The 20,237-nt window shown below is 40.9% G+C and overlaps 2 long non-coding RNA genes across 2 annotated transcripts in view; both read left to right on the top strand.

Annotated features, from left to right (window-relative positions):
- The first annotated feature begins 1,202 nt into the window (after nt 1-1,202).
- Nucleotides 1,203-11,520, top strand: LOC123349144. The gene is made up of 3 exons (XR_006573395.1): nt 1,203-1,356; nt 2,288-2,354; nt 11,466-11,520. It is a non-coding gene; the product is annotated as an uncharacterized LOC123349144 (long non-coding RNA).
- A 7,669-nt stretch (nt 11,521-19,189) lies between these two features.
- LOC123349142 overlaps nt 19,190-20,237 on the top strand; it is a 263,248-nt gene continuing 262,200 nt past the window's right edge. The window contains exon 1 of the long non-coding RNA XR_006573392.1: nt 19,190-20,110. This is a non-coding gene — a long non-coding RNA (uncharacterized LOC123349142). The remainder of the gene's footprint in view (nt 20,111-20,237) is intronic.

The raw sequence follows: 20,237 nt of genomic DNA, 5'->3' as shown, positions 1-20,237 counted from the left end.
AGCAGTAAGGAGATAATAAATCACATGATAAATTATAGAGTCTGCAGTCAATAGTTGTTTAATATGATGCAAATTTTAAGTGAAATTTAGAGCATACAACCCTTCCATGTGTAGCCACTTCCTCTTGCTAGGTGAAATAAACATGCAACCAGAAAATGTAGCAATGAATTACATTCAACCTCAGAAATGCTTTAGAATGTCTTCAAGAATGGCTGCCTGCTCCAGTGATGGATTATAACTTAGCATGAGATCCCACAGGCACAGCAAGGTATTTATGTAGCCTTCTGATTGCCCAGGCAGTTGGAACAAATGTTTATTCAGTGCTAACAGAAATCAGAGCAGTGCTGGTCCTCTCCCCCTCACCCCCACTTCCCAGTTGCTGGAGTATTATAAGCTCCCAAACACAACAACTGCTAGAAGATAATTTCCAAAACTACTTACAGTGGCCCTTACTGACAATGGATAGTTATTCCACAAGTATTCCCATTGACTTAAATGGAACCATTGGTGGAGCCAAGTTCTATTCAATATAGTAAAGGTATCACAATCTGGCCCGGTGTTTGAAATGTAGAAACAACTAATTTACTGCTCTGTTTTGCAATGAGTGTACAGTTCAAAACAGATACCTCCCCCCAAAAGTTTCAGTAACGTCACAGAATGCTAATGGAGCAGGAGGGAGATTGCCTTGCAGGAATTCACATGAGCATACTCGTCAGGTATCATCCACGTAGACTGTATGCCTTGAGTTTTGCTTTGAGCTTCATGCTTGAACTAACCCACAATCTCAACAAGAAAAGCAAAAATGGAGCGTCACATCAGATGCCGAGAACGTTAGATGATGTTGATTTAAAGCAAACATTTATCTGCCCAGATTTGCTTGGCACTGAGCCACGGTTCACTCAACAGGTCGGTGAACCCTAGCGAATCTTTCTAGGAATCTGCTTTGTGTTTTTAGTGTGTACTGTGATCTGAAATCAGCCGAGTTTCATGTGCGTTTGATGTACAGGTTTTGGAAGGCTTACGGGGACAAATCCAGAGAAATACTGATATTGTATTTGCACGAAAGAGTGAGGTAGCTGTAAATTGTCCCTCTTGGCACTCCTGGATACCAAAACTGGACAATGATGTTGATACTCTCAGTATGGTTTTAAAGAAAACAAGCACAGTAAACTGGCTTCTTGTATTCTTGTTTCAGGAGAAGGTGTTTGAGCTCTAGGAGATGCTGTAGGTGTTGCATCATAAATAAGAGCATCACTGAATTCAAAAGCCTCATGCCCCTCTTCTCTGGCTTCTGTTCTGTTAATTGTCTCTAAACCTGTACTGCATGGAGAAGTTGTGGCGTTGTAAAGAGTTCAGGTATGTCCAAAGGTACATCAGTACCTTCCATGTTAATTGGTTTCAGATAATTATGTATTGATAGGAAAGTTAATAGCATTTCAGAACAGGACTATGTTTTACTCATGTCGGTGGGCAACTTATGTTATGACTGGGTCCCTCATGACATCTGCATTTGTAATACAGATGGGACTGGAGAGTCTGCACAGCTAAATGTAAAATGTTTGAATGTTTTCAATGACAGCCTTACTGTCACGAATAAAAGGCATTCCTTGATCCTGATCAGGATGGAAAAAACGTGAGAAGTGACATTTTCTAGCAGGTCCATTTCCAGCCCTGGCCAGAATCTGGAAGAGTATGTGATGAAATGCAGATGTGAGAAAATGGGGTGTGGTGGAGAAAATAATTAATTAGAAAATGAAGAATTTCGAAGTGTTTGGGTTCATTTATAGAAATGGGCAAAAAGGTGACTATGGAGGGGAGGAAGCGGACAGAAGCTAATTATATTTTCTACACCAAGGAGGAAGCTTAAAGGCTTAATTAGGCTCAATACAGTGGTAACTGGGTGAAATGTAATTCCTTGTAATATACAGGAGGTCAGATTAGAAGATCTAATGGTCCCTTCTGGCCTTAAACTCTATAAATGTTACACAAAAGAACTAAAATTCATGGTTCCCAAATGTAATAGGTAAGAACAAATGTAACTCTTTGAGTGTCCTCTAATGTCCCCAAGGTTCTACTCCTTCCAGCCAGATGAGCAGATTGTGGTAAAGCAGCAAATTGAATTGTCCTGTCCATCAGTTCAAAAGTACAGTAAAAGAGAAGAGCACTTTTGTCAATAATACTCAGGCTGAAGCTGACATCTTTGTTCCTCTATTAAATGGTTATGTTTGCACCTGCTTGTATCACTTCATTTTTCTGCTAAGGTTGTCTAACTTATTTAACTTGACAGACTGAGCACCCCTCAGAGGTCTTTGAGATTCAAACCAGCATTGGAAGTGACAGCCCAGATAACACAGGTAATCATATAGGACCTTGTGGGACTGCACTGACTACTTTTTAATTGATATTTCCAAGTTTCTGTAATAAATTTATTTCTTAATTATATATGCAATGTCATACATGGTAGCTAATGATTACTACTAATTTAAGTTTGCAGGCTAGGAGGAAGTAATGAGCTATAATATTCCTCACATTAGTCTCTGGGTCTGAAAAACCCATTTCCCTTCTTGAAATCATGATTATTTTAAAATTAAGATTTTCTAACAAAGCAAAAAGAACAAAAGGTGCACATTAAATTCACTTCTTCCCAAATAAAAGGAGGCTTTATAAAGTTAAGGTTCTAAATTAGGTAAGGGTATTTAATTAGCTGATCATTTCAGAAAGCTCATAAAACATTTAAATAACTCTGAAGTTATGTATATTTAAGCAGTTTAATAGAGAATTAAAGTCTTAAGTGGTAAATTTGAAATGTAAATACAAAAGTCTATAGAGGAATGTTAATTGCTTTTTCTAAGTTTCCTACCTGGACTGGTATGTTATAACTCCCAATACATTTTGTATTTATAATAATAATGGGTTGGATTAGGCCCAGATAATTCCTTTAGGTGTTTAACGTCATAATTCTGCAACAAACATGGAAGTTACTTGCAAAAATAATAAGTAGAATATAAATATTCTAGGATAATAGATTTCTGGTTTAAACTCACAGAAGCCAGGGAATTTAGGGACAAATTTATCACGGGAATTTAGCCAAAACCCACTGAAGTCAATAGAAACCCATTGGTGCCTTCTTTCAAATCCCTTGATTTCAACACCTAACAGCCTTTTAGCACCATCAAACTGACTTGCAGAGGCAGAAAAATTTACCCACTGGAAAATACCATTGAACGTATGTAAGGAAATATCATGCCAAGAGATGGGATTAGCACTCAGATGAATTCTCATTTGCCTGTAGGTAATTTGGGAATATTTTTGCTTTTCTTCTGACTTGCCTGGATTAAATTAAAACCTTACTTGAGAGTTTAGTATCCCCATAATGCTTGATACCAATTACATGAAAAAAATAGGTGAAATAGCTAGGTCTAAAAAGGATGATTTGTGTATATAAACTGATCACTCAGTGTTAAACTTTGTATAGAGAGGAAGAACCCACAGGAAGAGGGGAAGTGGAGAGTAGTCTGTAGGTGACCTTACAGGAACCATTCCCTCTGCTAGGCATCATTTGAGGGGGCCATGGAATTTAGAGACTGTGTCCCCTTCCAGTGCTGTGAATCTGCACAGGTGGGAACCTCCCTGCATGGACAACTACTGTCTTACCAGGTTCCAACAGGATTGGGGTTGCCATTGTCTGGGTGCCTATGTAGCCAGGTGATAGCAACCAAGAGGGAAAACCCAAAGGGGGGAGGGGTAATGTAGCTCATAACTGTGTGATGTTCCAGTGGGTTTCCAAAATGAACCCTGGGGGATGGTGTCATGGAGAGTAGCTCCTCCCATGTTTTACATCTTTCTGCACTTTCACCAACACCATAATTTTCTGTACAGTCTGAGCTTCAGCAGAGCTCCACCAATGCAAGGAAAGGAGGAGGAGAATGGGGATCTCAGGTGGTCGTGCCCTCTCCTTTTGTGCAGGCATAGGCAGATCAATACATGTAAGATTCCCATTATGCACAGATCCCAGGAGGGATGATCTGGGCCCATATATTTGACTTCTCTGTGCCTCTATTTCCTCAGCATTGGAATGGGATAGTAGCACTCTCTTATCTCCTGGGGTGCTTGAAGGGTTGACTATTTTTGAAACCTTGTGGGATTCTCAAATGCAGTGTGGCTTAGAAGTGAGATGTGTTATTATAAGGATAAAGAATAATTTTGCTGCTTCACATTAATGGTTAATATCTGCACCACGAAACCTGCTTGATCACATAAAGATTCTACTAAGCATTTAATCCTAATCTTCAGTCTTATGCATATTCATTTTATTTAGAATATTAATTTAGTCCTCAAAGGTTAATCCCTCTCAGGTTTGTAATTAAATATAGCAGTGACTTGACGTCTCTGGACTCACCCATGTTGGAATGGGCTTTCCTAATGGTCAGGTCTGTAACTGTAACCCATTTTCAGATTCAACCAGCAGTCAGAGAACACAACTTGGCATGCTAGAAGCTCTGGCCATTCCAAAGACTTTGCATCTAAGTAGAAAAAGGGAAATACAAATAGAACAACCCATAGAATGAGTTCCAAACTTCTGGTTTCATTCATCCACTGGCAGGTTTACTCATCTTCATTAAATGTCAGAGGAAAATTGGAGCACCCCAGACTAAACATCTTTGATGTTTTTATATTTAAAAGTTACACAGAGTTTAAAATTGTAATGGTTCACTAGTATGAATGCTGCCGTGTGTTGTTTCAGTATTTATGTTTATCACGATGCAGAAAGTGTCTGATTTTCCAACCTGTAAACTAACTATGCATGTCCTGCTTGAGACTTGGGGCCTGATTTTCAAAGGTGCTCAAACCATAGCTCCTGTCCACTGGATCCATCCCCTTTGGAGGAAAGGGCATCAAAAAGAACTGTAGCCTGAGTGTCCTCCGCAGCTCTGCAAATCAGCCCCTAAGTGTCTCAGATTTGGCCCCAAATTCAGAGGTCACTTTAGAAAATTTGGTCTTTATGTGGAATGATAATAATATTCATCTTAAAGTTATACCATGATGCTTCATTAATTAATGGTTATAAAGCACTTTGAGATCCTCAGATGGATGGTGTTACCTAAGTGCGAGGTATCTGTATTATTGTCTCATCCTTTGAAGCAGGAAAGAACAGTTGGTTCTTCTTTGTTCTGATCTCAACCTCTCCCTGCTGAATGGTGATGAAAGCAATAAGATATAAGAGGGTGTGTATTGAACTAAAGATATTGCTTTACCTCAGATGTATCATTATATATAAGGCTGCTTTTAGCTGTAAACACACAAGGGATGAGGAGAGCCCAGCAGACAGGCACTGTGTCATGTCTTACTGCACTTAGTGAATGGCTCTATTCAAATATCGCCAGGAAGGCTGAGATTTTCAAAGGTGCCTATGGGAGTTAGGCACCCAATGCATACTGACTTTGGGTAGGAGTTCAATGTCTAACTACCATAGGTGCCCTGGAAAATCGCAGCCTGAAACATTAAATCATTCAATGAGTTGTGATAAAAAAAATAGTGTTCTTGTTCCAATTGAAATTGCTCCATACTTTAAATTAACTATTAAAATTAAAGAATTATAAATAAATAATAACATGATTGTAGAGTTCCCATTTGCAGGGCGGTCTATAATTAGGCTCTACGGTATTGGCGGGGGTAAACTTGTGCCTCGCTGGTAAGAATTCTTTTTCCCAATCTTCAGGTGTGGGAGCACAAATAAAATTTGGTGGCATGGAGCTGTTCTAGCTCCTTTGCCAAATGTTTGTCCACAATGCAGGCCATGACCTTTTATATTTTAAGATGAAATGGCTGGAATCTTATCTATGGAGGATATTCATAGTGTTTCAGGACACAGTAGAGGGGTAAATTCTGCCCCCATTTACCCAGAATTGAACCAGAATAACTCCATTGGCTTCAGGAAAGTACTCCAGATTTACACCAGAGTAATTTGGCCCACAATACATGTAACTCCTCCTAAATTATATTAAACTTCCATACTTTTCTGAATGCTGCAGTAGATTATTATGACTCCAGCAGATGGTTCAACTGAGTAAGTAATATGCATTTTTAAAAACTGGGTGAATGCCTATTTACTTTATACAATTGTCTGTTAAAACTCCGAAGGCCTGATGTAGTCCGTTAAGTAAATAACTAGAAATAAAACACACACTCAAAATTCTTTAAATATGCATTATCCCATTAAACTATAATGGTTGGAAGGAGCTGTGGTGTTTGGGAAAAATTATACATGTTTCTTAACAACTGTCCAAATATATATTTACACATACTTACAAATATACACAAACCATCTCAATATCAACTCAGACAAAAAAGCCTTATTAAGCATTCCTCTAATGTAGTATTTTTAGTAGCTTAATCACTATAAGTAGCCAAAAGCCACAAAAAACATCAGGAGAAATGCTCACTCCCTGGGAGCAAAAGCATAAGGCTGGCTTTGAACCTATGAGTCTGAGACTCTTAAAGTCATAAATTATGTCCCTCTAACTCACAGATGAAACAAATGATCTCAGGTGGCTTCAGGGGTGGTGGCAAAACCCTGGAGGTGGAGCTAGCTCATTAGCAGGGTCTGTCCATCTGGTGACCAGGCTTACATTTGTGTATGTCCTTCATATTAACGCAACCGAGGTTGGAACCATGACCACCATCAGCTTGCATAGTAGGTAGCTCTACCAGATGAGGAAAAAAGGGCCCTGTTCTGGCCAAGAACTTTGTTAGCTGGCACTTGGGCTTTGAATACATTCACTCTCACAGTTGGACTTGCTCTTTGTAAATACACGATTTGTGACATCAAAACACGTTAGGGTTTTTGGTGACTTAGAATTTGCTGAGTCCCTAAGGGCTTTCTCTGGTTTCAGATTTTGTGTATGGATGTAAATATTTGTATGTTACTAGAAAGACAGATTTTCCTTTAGCTTGGGAGCTTTTCAGAACAGGGACCTGGCTTTCCTGCATGCCCATGTTGTTATAAAACAATAACTCTTTTAAAATTATTTTAAAGAAGATAATAGTTTAAACAAGACCAGACTGGTGGAGTATCTCCTTGGCTGAAGGTGTTCCTTGATTGTGGAACTGCCAAGTTGAGAAGATCTGGCAGTCTCTGGCTGGTTGCCTTTAGTTCATGTTGTAAATGTTGGTCTGTCTACGGGGGTGGGTGGGAATTTGTATGTAGGCTGTTCAGCAGCTTTCTCCACCATCCCTTAGAGCAGAACAATGCACTGGCCAACCAACACTAGGGCTCTGTACTGCTGCCAAGAATAAGGGCGTAAGAGAATACTCCCCTTGATTATAAAGTTCTGGAATCAGGTTCTCTCTTGTTGGTACAGATTATTTGGTTCATATTGTACCTCCCTGCTCTATCCTGGCCCAGGGAGTTGTTGTGCTGAGGAATTCTGGGATTCACTGAGAAAGGGGAAGAAGGCAGTAGTGCAAGCTTTCCCTTTGGCTTTCTGCAGAAGGAGGTTACATTTATGGTCTGCAAGGTGTTCCATGGGACTGATCCATTGCTCACTGGTATCAATGGAAATATTCTTGTTGCCAGTAGATCAGAACCCAAAGGAGCTTAACCAACACAAACCCCCAAAGGGGCACCCACCTCAGCCAGCAGAGCACACTACTGGCCTGTGCTGGCCAAGTGACGTTTCCCTAGCATCATTGCAAACCTTTCCTGGGGTCCCCTTCTGCCCGTAGGGCTCCTCCATCGGAGTCTATGCCTGGTCAGTTATCGGAAGCCCATGCTGGAAGCATGTTGCTGTTAGCTGATTACTGTTTCTCTTTGCTGGTCTGTTCTTTTATTCCAAAATTGGCAATTGATGGGTGAAAATATGTGACTGTTTATCATTTCAAAATGCTGTGCATTTCTGTCTTGTGACCCAAAGTGTTTAGTTGGTATCAGACATTTGATTCATTCTTGACATAATTCAGTTTCATGACACATTTCGGTGTAATATTAATTATGTTAATATTCATTACTGTGTTGACTACCATGGGATCATATACTTGTGCGTGCCTCCAAATTGATATTCAAGTGCACACCCGGGCATACAAAAAGCTGCAATTGATTTCCTCTGACTTTTTTGCCCAGCTTTAAATAGCATCAGTGTACATTCATTTTTGCCCAGCAGATTCCTTATTTGAGTGGGTCTGAACTCCAACATAAGCTTCATTGCAAGAGGAGTCATTCTTACAAATGGGATTCACGCTGTTTCCAGTACTGCTTCAAGTATTTCCTGTGCTTACAACCAAAGTCTAAATACAAATCTACCACACTAATTTTACTTTAATTTCCTAGTTTGCATCTGCCATCCCATCAGAGCAATCTGGCTGTGCAGTGCACTGAGGAAACTGCCTAGCATTACCACTGGTTTGGATTTTTCGCTTGATATATAGCAACCTGCTACTTGCTAGATTATGGCTCTGTAAGAACCCATGAGTTTTGCAGCAGATGACAGCCTGTTAGATTGTTTTGCAAGAGAAAGCATTACTGGAAACAGCAAATGTGTGGGGTGCAAGAGAGAGCTCATCTTAAAAGCTGGCTTTCGCCCGGCTAACACAATGGAGCCCTTTAGGCTTAATACCTGGGAGGTGCTGAGCACCCTCAACTACAAGGGCCTGATGCAAAGCCTACTGATGTCAATGGGAGTCTTTCCATTGACTCAGCGGACGCTGTGGATCAGTGAACCAGCCTCCTAATGACTTCATGCTGGATTTAGGGTACACCTCACAGGAGTACTCAGCATCTTTCTAGGGCAAACTCTTTATGAATAACCGCGTATTGATACAAAACTTATCTATGTCCATGTAGCTCTGTCTCTTCTGGGGACGTGGGGGTCCTGCTAGATTCCAAGATGTCCTGTACAGTGTTGGATTCTTTTCTCTAATTCAAATGAGGATGAAAGAGGCTGCAAAGGCTTTTTTCTCCCCAGCATTTGATTCTCATTGCATGGGTCTAGCATCCAGTGTTAATGGAAAGAAGAGGGATAGTGTTCTGTTAAGCCACTAGACTAGTTTTTTCAGATACTGGGTCAAAAGATTTGTGTGTGTGTGTGTGTGTGTGTGTGTGTGCGCGCGCACATGCACAATGCAGTCAGGGTGTTGAAAATTTTATTGTATTGTAAGGCAAAGAACATTTTGCTTGCCTACTCCCAGCACACCTGTACCTTTCAAGGTCAAATATTCTCTGTCAACCTCTCAACACACAAATGAATGCTATAGGCTTTGCATTGTTATAATTGAGCCTTTTTTTAAAAAAAACCTCTTATAGTATATGTAAGGGGTGGGAGAATTTTTTTTTTTTACTTTGAATAAGGGGTTGCTAACATGAAAAGGCTGACAAACACTGCTCTAGACTTCGACTAAATAGATCTGGGCTCATTCCCACCCCTGCCACAGACTTTCTGTGTGGCCTTGAAAAAGTCACTTAACTTCTCTGTTCAGTTTCCCATTTGTAAAAGAAATAATAGGACTTCCTTTGGCCTAAGCTATTTCTTTCTTGTCTACTTACTATGTAAACTTTTCGGGGCACAGGCAGACTCTTAGCAAGCATTTGTACAGTGCCAGTGAACATTTTATCTGGATAACTGTCAGCGAAGGACTGGTTCACCGTGGTATATCAAAGATTTCTACAACTGCATTTAGGACTGATGATAGAATAATTGTTTTCCATCAAGCAAACCAAAAAAGAATTCATAATAAAATTTTACAAGTTAGCTGCCACCAAGAATAAACTAGAGAGCACTATATGAAATGAATTGGGTGCTTTAACTGAATCTTCTCTCAGGACAATAACTCTAATGTAAAGCCAAGGTCTGAGGAGGTCGCCTGCAGAAAACCCTCATGGGGCATTTCAGAGGAGAAAGAAAATATTCTCCTTCCTGTCAAGTTCACTTCATGTCCTAATATGTCTGAGGATGTGCATTGAAAACATAATACACAGCCACCATTATGGATCAAGGTTTAGATAACAAGGGCCATTAAGAAATCTCCAAGGATGAGAAACTTAACCCTATATGAACTTTAAAGAGAATATGTAGCTACTAATGCAAGGAATAAGTCAGGTTGATTTTAATTGTGACTGAACTAAAATGTCACTTACCATTATAGTCAATTTTGTAATTTTTTTTTTAAATACTATAATATTCCTTTTTAAATGTACATGAATGCTCTATCTAGCTCCATTGGACATAATCTATTGTGATTTCATCTTTTCCAATAAATATGCTAGAACATCTAGAGTCTCTATTAATTAAATCTTTGCCCATCTTTAAGACTCCATTTAGGTATCATTTGTGTGCATTAATGCCATTCTGGAGCAGAAATTACAATATGTATTGAGAAATCTCCATATTTGTCATCATGGATATGTTTCCGAACCTCCCAGTTTCTGCGCAGGCACTAGGATAAACAAGATAAATATATATATATCATGACTCATCCTGAGTACAAAGATGACAGTTGATTTACAAGGAATGTAGAAGAATCTTGGTTGTGATCAAGCATGGATTTTGCATTGCCTGCATCTAGGGTGACCAGACAGCAAGTGTGAAAAATCAGGACGGGGGTTAATAGGGGGGTTAATAGGAGCCTATATAAGAAAAAGACCCCAAAATCGGGACTGTCCCTATAAAATCGAGACATCTGGTCACCCTATCTGCATCACACCAACTTTCCACTAGATTGCCTCATTAAAATCACACTAGTGGTGAAATTCATGCTGTTTTGCATAAAGGCTGTGTAAATGGTCTTTGTGTAGGGCACTGAGTGTGGGTTCTGGGGGGATGGAATTCCACACTCACCCATGGCCAATGCACAGGCCATCAGACTAGAATGGCTGCTGTTGCCCTTCTGCGTCCCATTGAAAGGCATTTCCCAACCACTAGATCCATTTAATTAGTTTTCAATGTACCCTCAACGCTCCTTCATATTAACCTAATTAAGATCCACACTAGTGCATGCTTTTGAAGCAAGCTTGGTGGCTCCCTTCATTTCCCTTCCCCATTTCCCTCCTCCTCCTCCCCCCACACATTCCAAACAGGGCTTCTGTGGCACAGAGAGAACCATGTGGGTTCTATTCCATGGAATTTCTCTTAGCTACACAAATCTCCATGTAGCATCCTATAGATATTTGCTAAGGGCTTGATCCTCAGCTCAAGTAAATCGGTGCTGCTCCACTAAGAAGGATATAACCTGAAGATTGGGATATTAAGTTTGAACAATAACAGATTTCAAAGGTGTTAAAATATACAAGCAGCACTTATTAAAATCACTAATGTAAGAAATTATTCAGCTCCTTTACACTGTATTTTCAGCAAAACTGGGGATTCTCATTTTGTTTCCTCACTTGTTTGCATGTATAAACCCTGTATGTGGATGCACTTCTAGATCAGGTTGCCAGATATGCAACTACCACATTTGCTTGCTTGCATTCCCAGATGGCTGTGTGCACCAATAAAGAGGCCAGTTGGAGACCGACTGAAAATGCACCTTTTAATGTATGTGTTTATTGTTGTTTATCATTTACTGGAGTGGGGGTGCTTAAGAATGCACAGGACTGAAAGCACTGGCTAGAAGTTAGTATGGATGGGTTGTGTGAGATTTCTTAGCTCCAAATTCAACAAGGATTTATTGGATGGGCTGAGTAGGAAATTGCTTTCCCATCCTGGAACAATTTTGCAAGATTTTGAAAAAAAATTCCATCCCAAATAAGGTCAGAAAATAAAAAATCTCAAAATTTTTCAAGAACTGACATACCAACAAAATTTCAAATTTTAATTTCAAGCTTAATCTTTTTATTAAACTTTATTTTAGTGTAAATTAAGTTACATTTTGAAACAAAATGTAGTTACATTAATTTTTTTTGTCAAATATCAAAACCCAGAATTTGTTGACAATTTCAAAACTATTTAAACTTTTTTTTGAGTCAGGAAATTAGTTGAAATTGACCCTTTCTTACGAGCAGTTTCAGTTTTGACAAATTGACATTTTTGTTGAGAATATTTTTGCAAAAAATTCCTTATCAACTCCAGTTAGTAGCACAATCTATGGAAGTGTTGCCAAAGAGCTAATAAGAAATGGACTGCTTGGGTGTGTGTCAGCGGTAGGGATGATTTAAAAATCAGAGTTATACACTTGCATCCATTTGGCAGCAGTGTCCCTGCCTGATCTGCTGTCCTGCTTCTACATAGTTACAACTCTGTAAAACTAGTGTAAATGAGAGGAGGATTGGATGCATTTTCTCTCTACAATGCACTCCGCCAGTTAAAACTTTTCTTTGCTTCCATAGGTAGAAGTGAATGAGATGGTCATGCATGTATTAGTTCAGTCTGTGGGGAGGGGGACACAATCAGGATGCTAACGAGCTGTTTGAGTGGCCATGTCTCCCTAAATGTCAGTTTGCTTCAACTCACCTTTGATTCCAGAGGATTTGTTCACCACTCTTCATTTGTAACTAAAATCTATACCTGCACATGTTTGCCACCGAGAGTCCTACAGGACAATTTTATGCTTGAAAAGGGAGATTTATTTCACAGCTATGTATGCTGTCTGTGCAAATGGTATTGATGCTTGACATCCTAGGAAGAATTCCATTCACTCTGTGCCTCAGGTTCTCTTTGCCAGTAAGAAATGGAAATGAGTGTTGAAAATCAGATATTGACTTGATATATTCCCCCCCCCCGATATTATGGCTCTACTTTTAAATTAAGTGCACTACAGCTATTCACTTGCAGCACATTGCTGGCACATGGTTTATAAATTGCTAGAATTTGCCATGCCTTGGTTTTTAAATTCCCACTGACAGCAAGAAGCTGGCCCAATCAGCTCCAGTAGAGTTATGGTCCTGTGTACCATCTTAAAGGAATGTACTGTAGATACACATCTAAAAACACATAAAATAGCAACATGCCAGACACTTTACTCTGAGCAAAGGTTTTATGTTTTAACTCTGTATTTTACATCTTTTCCAATAGTTCTGAAGGAAATTACCTCCTATGTGACAGCAGGTAGATCTATATCACACAAATCTAAAACTGACAGAATCACAGTTTAAATAAAACTTGGGCGGAGTGAAAGAGTATTATTGGTGTTAGAGGCTAGCTGCTGTGAAGTTCAGTTGGGAGTCTCAGCCCAGTCCTCCAGATAGAAGAGAATCATCAGGTGAAATGCTGGCCCCACTGAAGTCAGTGGGAGCCCGCACTTCACCCGTAGTCTGCAGAATAACCATTACATTTGAACAAAAGTGGCACTGAAGATTGGCCTGAGTCATAAAGATCAGTCAGAATCAGATCAGGATATAATCTTCCCCAAAGATCAACAGTGTTTGTTTTTGGTCTTCACATCTGACCCAATTATGTACAATGGCCTAAGTCACAAACTTAAGAGACAGATCTTTATCTCTATCTGGCTATGTCTATTCATCAGTTAGGACATGGGAGATTGGATCATTGGTTTGTGTGAGACCGCCTCCACCTGTGGAATGTGGTATGTACAGCAATGTAATTATAATACTCTTTTCTAGGTGTTGCACTTTGAAGGGTAAAATTGCACTCTTAGCCCATCTGCAGAAGTACTCTGTGTAAGTTAGTTCAAGATGGCGGCTGTTTTAGAGTGAGTAACACACACCATGCTCTCTCATGTAGACTTTGTATTTGTTCTGTCTCGTTTTGTTTGTTCTGTCATTTTAAGTTGATCTGTGAAAGGAAAAAAAGGGTTCTGGTCTTTTTTCTTCAAGTTGAGAGAATATTTGTATAGACTACTGGTTGCACTCTGGGCTTTTGCGAGTGCTCTGCACTGATCCTTTTACCAGAACCTCCCTTCCTCCAACATGACCATATATAGGGCAGAAGGCAGCATCCAAATCAGAATCAAATAGAAAATCAATTCTCCCTGTAGTTCACCTAAGGCAGCTAGATTCTGCAGTGCTGAGCACTTTAGAAATGCAGATAGCCACAGAAGTGTATGCATGCAAAGGCGTTCACGTGGAGAATTCTGTTCTGTAGCCAGGTGGCTGTGGGGGATGAAAGGGGGTGCAGAATCCCCCTGCATGGAGATCCACTGCTTGTGCCACTTGCATAGTGGAAATATTTGATTTCTGCTGCCTTTATCCCTTACATACCCACATACAAGAGCTCAGGACTTGGGCCTATGCTCTGAAGAAGTGTGGATATAAAATATCCATTTGGTTATATAGCCACACCGAAATCACAGACTGCAGATAAAATAAGAACTAGCTTGTACCTTTGCCCAAAGCTCAAACCAAACCACAAACCTTCCTTTGCGTTCCAAAATATTTTGGATTATTTTTTTCCTTTTCCATTATTTTTCCAATTACTGCAGCATCTCAGAATTCCCTGGTTCTTTCTGGCCAGACCCAAAATGGGAAGGGTCAAAATACCCTGAGAATGCAGAAAGTGTGTGAAGCCTCATACAAACGCATGGTCCTGTTTGATTTCAAGCCCAGCTTTGAGATGTGAAAGGGTCAGATAAGCATTTGAGGGGAAATGCTGTCCCCACTGAAGTCAATGGGAGTTTTGCCCCTTGATCTTCTGGTGCTTATTCCAACTGAACCCAACCTCTGAACCTTTTCAGGTTCATGCATCACTAATGCATGTGTGATGGCTGCCATCTTTGCTGACAGCGAGCTCCAGAGCAAAAAGCAGGAGCTGTTACAGCAAAAGCAGGAGTATTCACTGGGGATGGGGGAAGAGGGCAAGCCGGGGCATGCCAGGGCAAGCCGGGGCATGCCAGGGCAAGCCCTCCCCCAGTAATTGGTGGGGTCACAGCTCCTCCGGCTCTGGGCCCACAGTCGGCTCACAGGATGTGCTCCTCCAAAGATGGTCAAATTTAAATTCCTGTGCACACTCCTCAGCATGAGATAAAGATCCAAGGATCGTTAGCTGTGGCTGAATGGACTCGTATGCTCTGCAGATCTGGCATGGCTGAGAGACCAATACCACAAACTTACAGAAGTTTACACAATTTACTGTATAATATCAGCTGCTTTAAAACAACAATTAAGACCTAAATTTTCAAAAGTGACTAATGATTTTGGGTCTGATTGTTGTAGAGTAGGTGTGCAGTGAGATGTCTCAAGTCGGGTACTTGTAGAGTATGCAACAAGTAATTTATTCCGTTGGAGTTGGGTGGATAGAAAAGCAGCACTCTCAGAATTAAGGTCAATTTGAACAACCAAACAGAAATTCACTTCCTAGTGTCCTTTTTTGGTAAATCCACACAACGCTCAGTCTTTCTAGCTTATTGCTCTTGCTTCTGCTCCTGCACCCACAAACCTCAATGGCAAAACTCTATTGGTTTCAGTGGTTACAGGGTCTGTTCCCATAAGGGCTGAGTGAAGTCAGTCAAAGTAGAGGGTGCTTCATTCATTGTTGGGATAAGATCTAAATGTGTAACTTCAGACTAAAAAGAAACATTTCTTTTGAAGCTCAGTTGAATGTTACTACTGCACATCAGCATGTTGCACTGCACATAGATAGTGTAGCAAATGTGATTTTTTTATTTTATTTTTTTTGGTCTCTTTTCCCTCAGAACCTGTACATATCCTCTGGTAGCAAAACCAGAGAGGAATAAATTCTCTTCAAGGTATTTACAAATGTGAGAAGCTTTTCAAGTCATATTTGCAATTCTCTTTCTTGCAACGACCTCTATTTTCATAATCCTTCATGGAATATTATGGTTTAAAGAGCTTTCTCTCCCTGCTGTTTTTGTTAAAAGGTTTTTGGTGTGATATTTGAAAAGTCAAATTCTGCATTTAAATGTTGTGTTTTCACAGATATAATACGAAAGAGGCCATATTTATGGACTGCCCCCCTTTCTCCCTTTTCTGGGCGCACCAATCAATTCCTCTCTTCTGCATGGATTGTTAACTAAACCGTGAGAGCATACAACAGTTTTAATAGTAAAGCAATTGTGATTACATCTTGCTTGTAATTACATTTATTTCATCACATATGTCCAAAAAGGCAAGCATTAGTTGGCCTGTATGGGCATGTGTTTGTGGCAGGAAGAGTGTCTGGCAGCTTGACGGCAAGGAAAATAGCTTACAGTCACTTAAAGTCTTTTGTGTCATGGAGACTTGCAAAGAATCTGAGTGCTTATTTTGTTTGCTTGCCTGCTTTTAAAATCAACTGCATTTGAAAAGAGGGGGAACTTATTACGTGGCATGGATTTGAATCTAAATAATCAAAATATGAAGAGCTACAAACAACAAGGTATGCACGTGTGATCATAAATATGAGAAACCCAATAGGTGCCACATTAAGGGACTGATCTATGAATGGTCGGGGCCCTTCAGGTTCCATTATGCTGTAGTGGCAGAAACAGCTGCAGGATTTTCAGTTGGCCATGCAAAATGAAAGGGAGGAAGGGGGAGAGAATTCTGCAATCTCCGCAGATAGCAATGAGTCACTGACTGCTGGCTAGATTCTGAGACAGCTCACAACTGAATAGCAGCGTATTCTATGAATAGTCCCATTGACTTCACGGAGGCTGCTTGTAGAGTAAAATGCTATTCAAAGGGACCAAAGGGACTCAGAATCTGCCCCTTTTAAAACAAGGCTTTTCCAGCACAAAATGCCAATAGTGAAAATATTATGTTCACTTAAAAATTGGGCTGGAGATTTTACAAATAATTGTATGACAAAAAGCCAGAAGTATGTGCACATTCTCAGAAAACATCAGTATCTGACTTGAAATGACAAAGAAAGCTTTACTTTGAGTTTTGACAAATATTTGCAAAGATCCCCAAAAGTTCTGTTTCAAACTCACCTGGTTTGTTGCTGTGTTTGATCCTGAAACCAGATGAGTCTTGCACAGCTTGGGGATTCATGAGCAAATGTTAGTGTGTTCCACTCATTTGGACACACTAAACTGTGGCTGCTCCTCCTTGATGATGCCATGGGGCCTGCTTCTGTACCAGGGCTCCACCCTCGGGGCCAGCCTCTGGGATGGTTCCACAGGGATTGATGGTGCGTACCATGAGAATAATTTCTGGAGGTGCCAACTGCATTCACATAACAAAACAAAAAAACAAAAACACGCCCCCCCCCCACAAATAATGGACTGCTTTTCCCGCTTAAATAAATACCCACCCATAATGGGAACACCCCTCCAAAAGGCATAAAAACATCATGTTATTTTAAGTATATTCTCTGTACGTTTATAAAACCAAGTGCACATTAATTTAAACCAAAAGCTAGTATGTACTTTTCAGGTAAAGAAAATATAAATAAAATTGCAGACAATATACAAATATAAACAGATTGGGGCATTGGTAAATAGACTGGATAAATTCTAAGCATTCATTGACCCACAATATTTAGTGACACCTCCTGTGTGATAAAGCAGTTTAATGTGTTTTGGCTGGTAACAGAAAGATTGTAAAAAAGCGACAAAGAGTCCTGTGGCACCTTATAGACTATTGGAGCATAAGCTTTCATGGGTGAATACCCACTTCGTCAGACGCATGTCACTAACACGGCTACCCCTCTGAAGAAAGATTGCAGTAGATTTAGATTTGAATAACTATCTCTGCATGTAGTGGGTGCTCTCTCAGTTTCATTCACTTCTTAGTTGTATTTCTTTAGCTCTGCCTTCATATAAGCGCATGTTGAATGGGCCAACACAGGAAAAGAACACAAGAAAATTCATCCTAGAGAACAAAGAGGAAGGTTTACCCCTCGCTGCAAGAAAGTTCATCACCAATAAGGTGAAACTGTATACATCCGCAAATGAAATATGGTTGTATATATAAAACTACATTAAACTATTATATAGTTTAATACCTATAATAATATATAGTTAATAACTGGTAATGTAACTCCAAGTCTACTGCAATCTTTCTGTTCCAGGCCAAAATATATTAAACTAGTTACAATACTGGTTGTTAGTACTCCAACATATTGCACTAAAGTTGCCCCTTTAAACTTGCTATCTGTGTAGAGATTTTTTCATGAAGAGGTTTAGTGTTATTAAGCTGGTGAACATCTGTACCTAGAAGATTATTCAGTACGCCAGTAGAAGTAGGATGGGAAGCAAAAATGGTGAGTAATGTGCACACAGGGAGGAGCCAAGCAGGAACTTCAGATCTAGAGCTTCAGCCCCGGAGTTTGAATTCAGATCTGGATCAGAAGGTTGAAGCTCAGGTCCATGTCTAATGACTAATTATTGTGGACTGGGAGCTGCTGATTTGTTGATGGCTATGGCCAACATTTTCAAGTTTGGGTGCCAAAGTTAAGGGCCTAGATATGGATTTGACCTGATTTTTCCTAAGGTACTGAGACTTGCAGCCAGGGGCGGCTCCAGGCCCCAGCACGCCAAGCGTGCCTGCGGCAGGTCCACTGGTCCCGCGTCTGGGGTGGAGCATCCGCAGGCGTGCCTGCGGGAGGTCCACCGGAGCCGCAAGACTGGCGAGCGGCAGAGCGCCCCCCACGGCGTGCCACTGTGCTTGGGGCGGCGAAATCGCTAGAGCCGCCCCTGCTTGCAGCTGCTATTGGCTTCACTGGAACAAGGGGGTTATAAAACTCAAACAAAAAAAAAGCCATTTTTACTTAAGAGCATTACTTTCAGGCACTAAAGTTAAAGGACCAAAGGCACATAGGATCAGTTTTTCAAGGAGTTGGTCTCTCCAGTTACGCATGCACAGTTTATTAGTGCTACTGCATTGCATGTGCAAAACCCACACTTGAGCACACATAGGACTAGACTGCCAGCCTGGACTGGACCCTGAAAACTTCCATGTTCAGGGTGCAATATTCTGCCTGCGAACAGTTATGCCTCCATTTCTGTGACCACAATTATCAGATGTTAATTGTTTGATGTTTACTTGATTTGTACCCACAAATCGTTAGACATCTAATTATCAACATTTGCACTCTGAGTGCACAAAATTATGGCCACAGTTATATAGATCACAATTGAAAGTGCAGGCTCAAATGAGTAATTACATGCACACATGCCAAACTGCATGCACAGCTCAGCATCTGTGTGTACAGTCTTGCAGAGCTGATGCACCTGCCTAGTTTGACATTCCCCGGGCTTAATCTAGCCTGAGCCCAATTAGGTCACTGTGTGGCACCTGGGGTGTGTGTTAGACTTAATTGGTGATCAAACCCAGCTGGGGAGAAGCTGGGTCTTCACACAGGAAGGAGCACAGGGCAGTGAGAAAGCTCAGGGAGAGGAGAGTTAAGAGAAAGGTAGTTGGGAGTTTCATCTGTGGGGCTAAGGGTGAGAGATGCCTCAGAGGCCTGAAATTTGAAGCCAGAACTAGAGGTCCTGAGCCCAAAGGAAACCCAGGAGGCTAGGGCAGTGAAGCCTGGGGCAAGAGGTGTGTTATCCCTAAGCTAAGAGAAAGATGGAGGCAGTGAAGCCCGACAAGCAGTGATCGTAAAGCCTCAGGGCCATTTTGGAGTGAAGTTTGTGGGACTGCATAGAGGAGCTGCACAAAAGAAGAGGCTCCTGTGACAGCCTCGGAGGAGGGGAGACTCCAGGGATGAATCCTTGGGAAGCAGTCCTCTGAAATAAATCAAGAAGGAACTTTTCAGGTATTAGGCTGAACCCTCAGCGAGAAGCCCTGAGGTAAGCAGCCCAGGAAACTGAGGATGTCAGGGAAAGTCCTGGGTACAGAAAGTTAAAAGGATAAGAATACAGGAGATGGTAATTCTCATTGCAGCAGGCTTGAAAGAAGGCTCAGTATGGAGCTGAGACACAGGAAGAACCAAGATGGAGGGAGACAAAGGGTTTTTGCTGAGCCTGAGACAAGGTTTGATAAAGTACTGGGAGTTGAGTGGGACTAAAAGTACTGAAGCGGAGATTTCTTTGAATGGTCTACATTGCAGATCCTGGGTGAGGACGTGTGGGTCTTAGTAACCCCCAAGAAGAGGGCCTGAGACTGGAACATGGATATTGTTTTCTGTGAATTTGAGACTGGAGTACCCCGAAAGGGATGTGGAACTAAAACTGGCCTCGGGGATGAGTAATGTGGGACCAGAGTGCCCGTGGCCTGCGAATGTGAGAGGAGGAAAGCCTGCTTTGCCACCCCTGGACATGAGGGGGCACAGCTGCGGTGAGTCAACCCTTCAACAGGCCTCCCTGAAAATACATCCCATAAAATAACATCCCCAGTACACTCAAGACAATAGATAGAAATAAAGGGGCAGAATCTTAATTGGTGTCAATTTACTTAACTCTAT

This window comes from Mauremys mutica, chromosome 14, assembly GCF_020497125.1.
Source record: "Mauremys mutica isolate MM-2020 ecotype Southern chromosome 14, ASM2049712v1, whole genome shotgun sequence".
Taxonomy (NCBI): domain Eukaryota; kingdom Metazoa; phylum Chordata; order Testudines; family Geoemydidae; genus Mauremys; species Mauremys mutica.
This window is presented reverse-complemented; position numbering and strand designations above follow the sequence as displayed.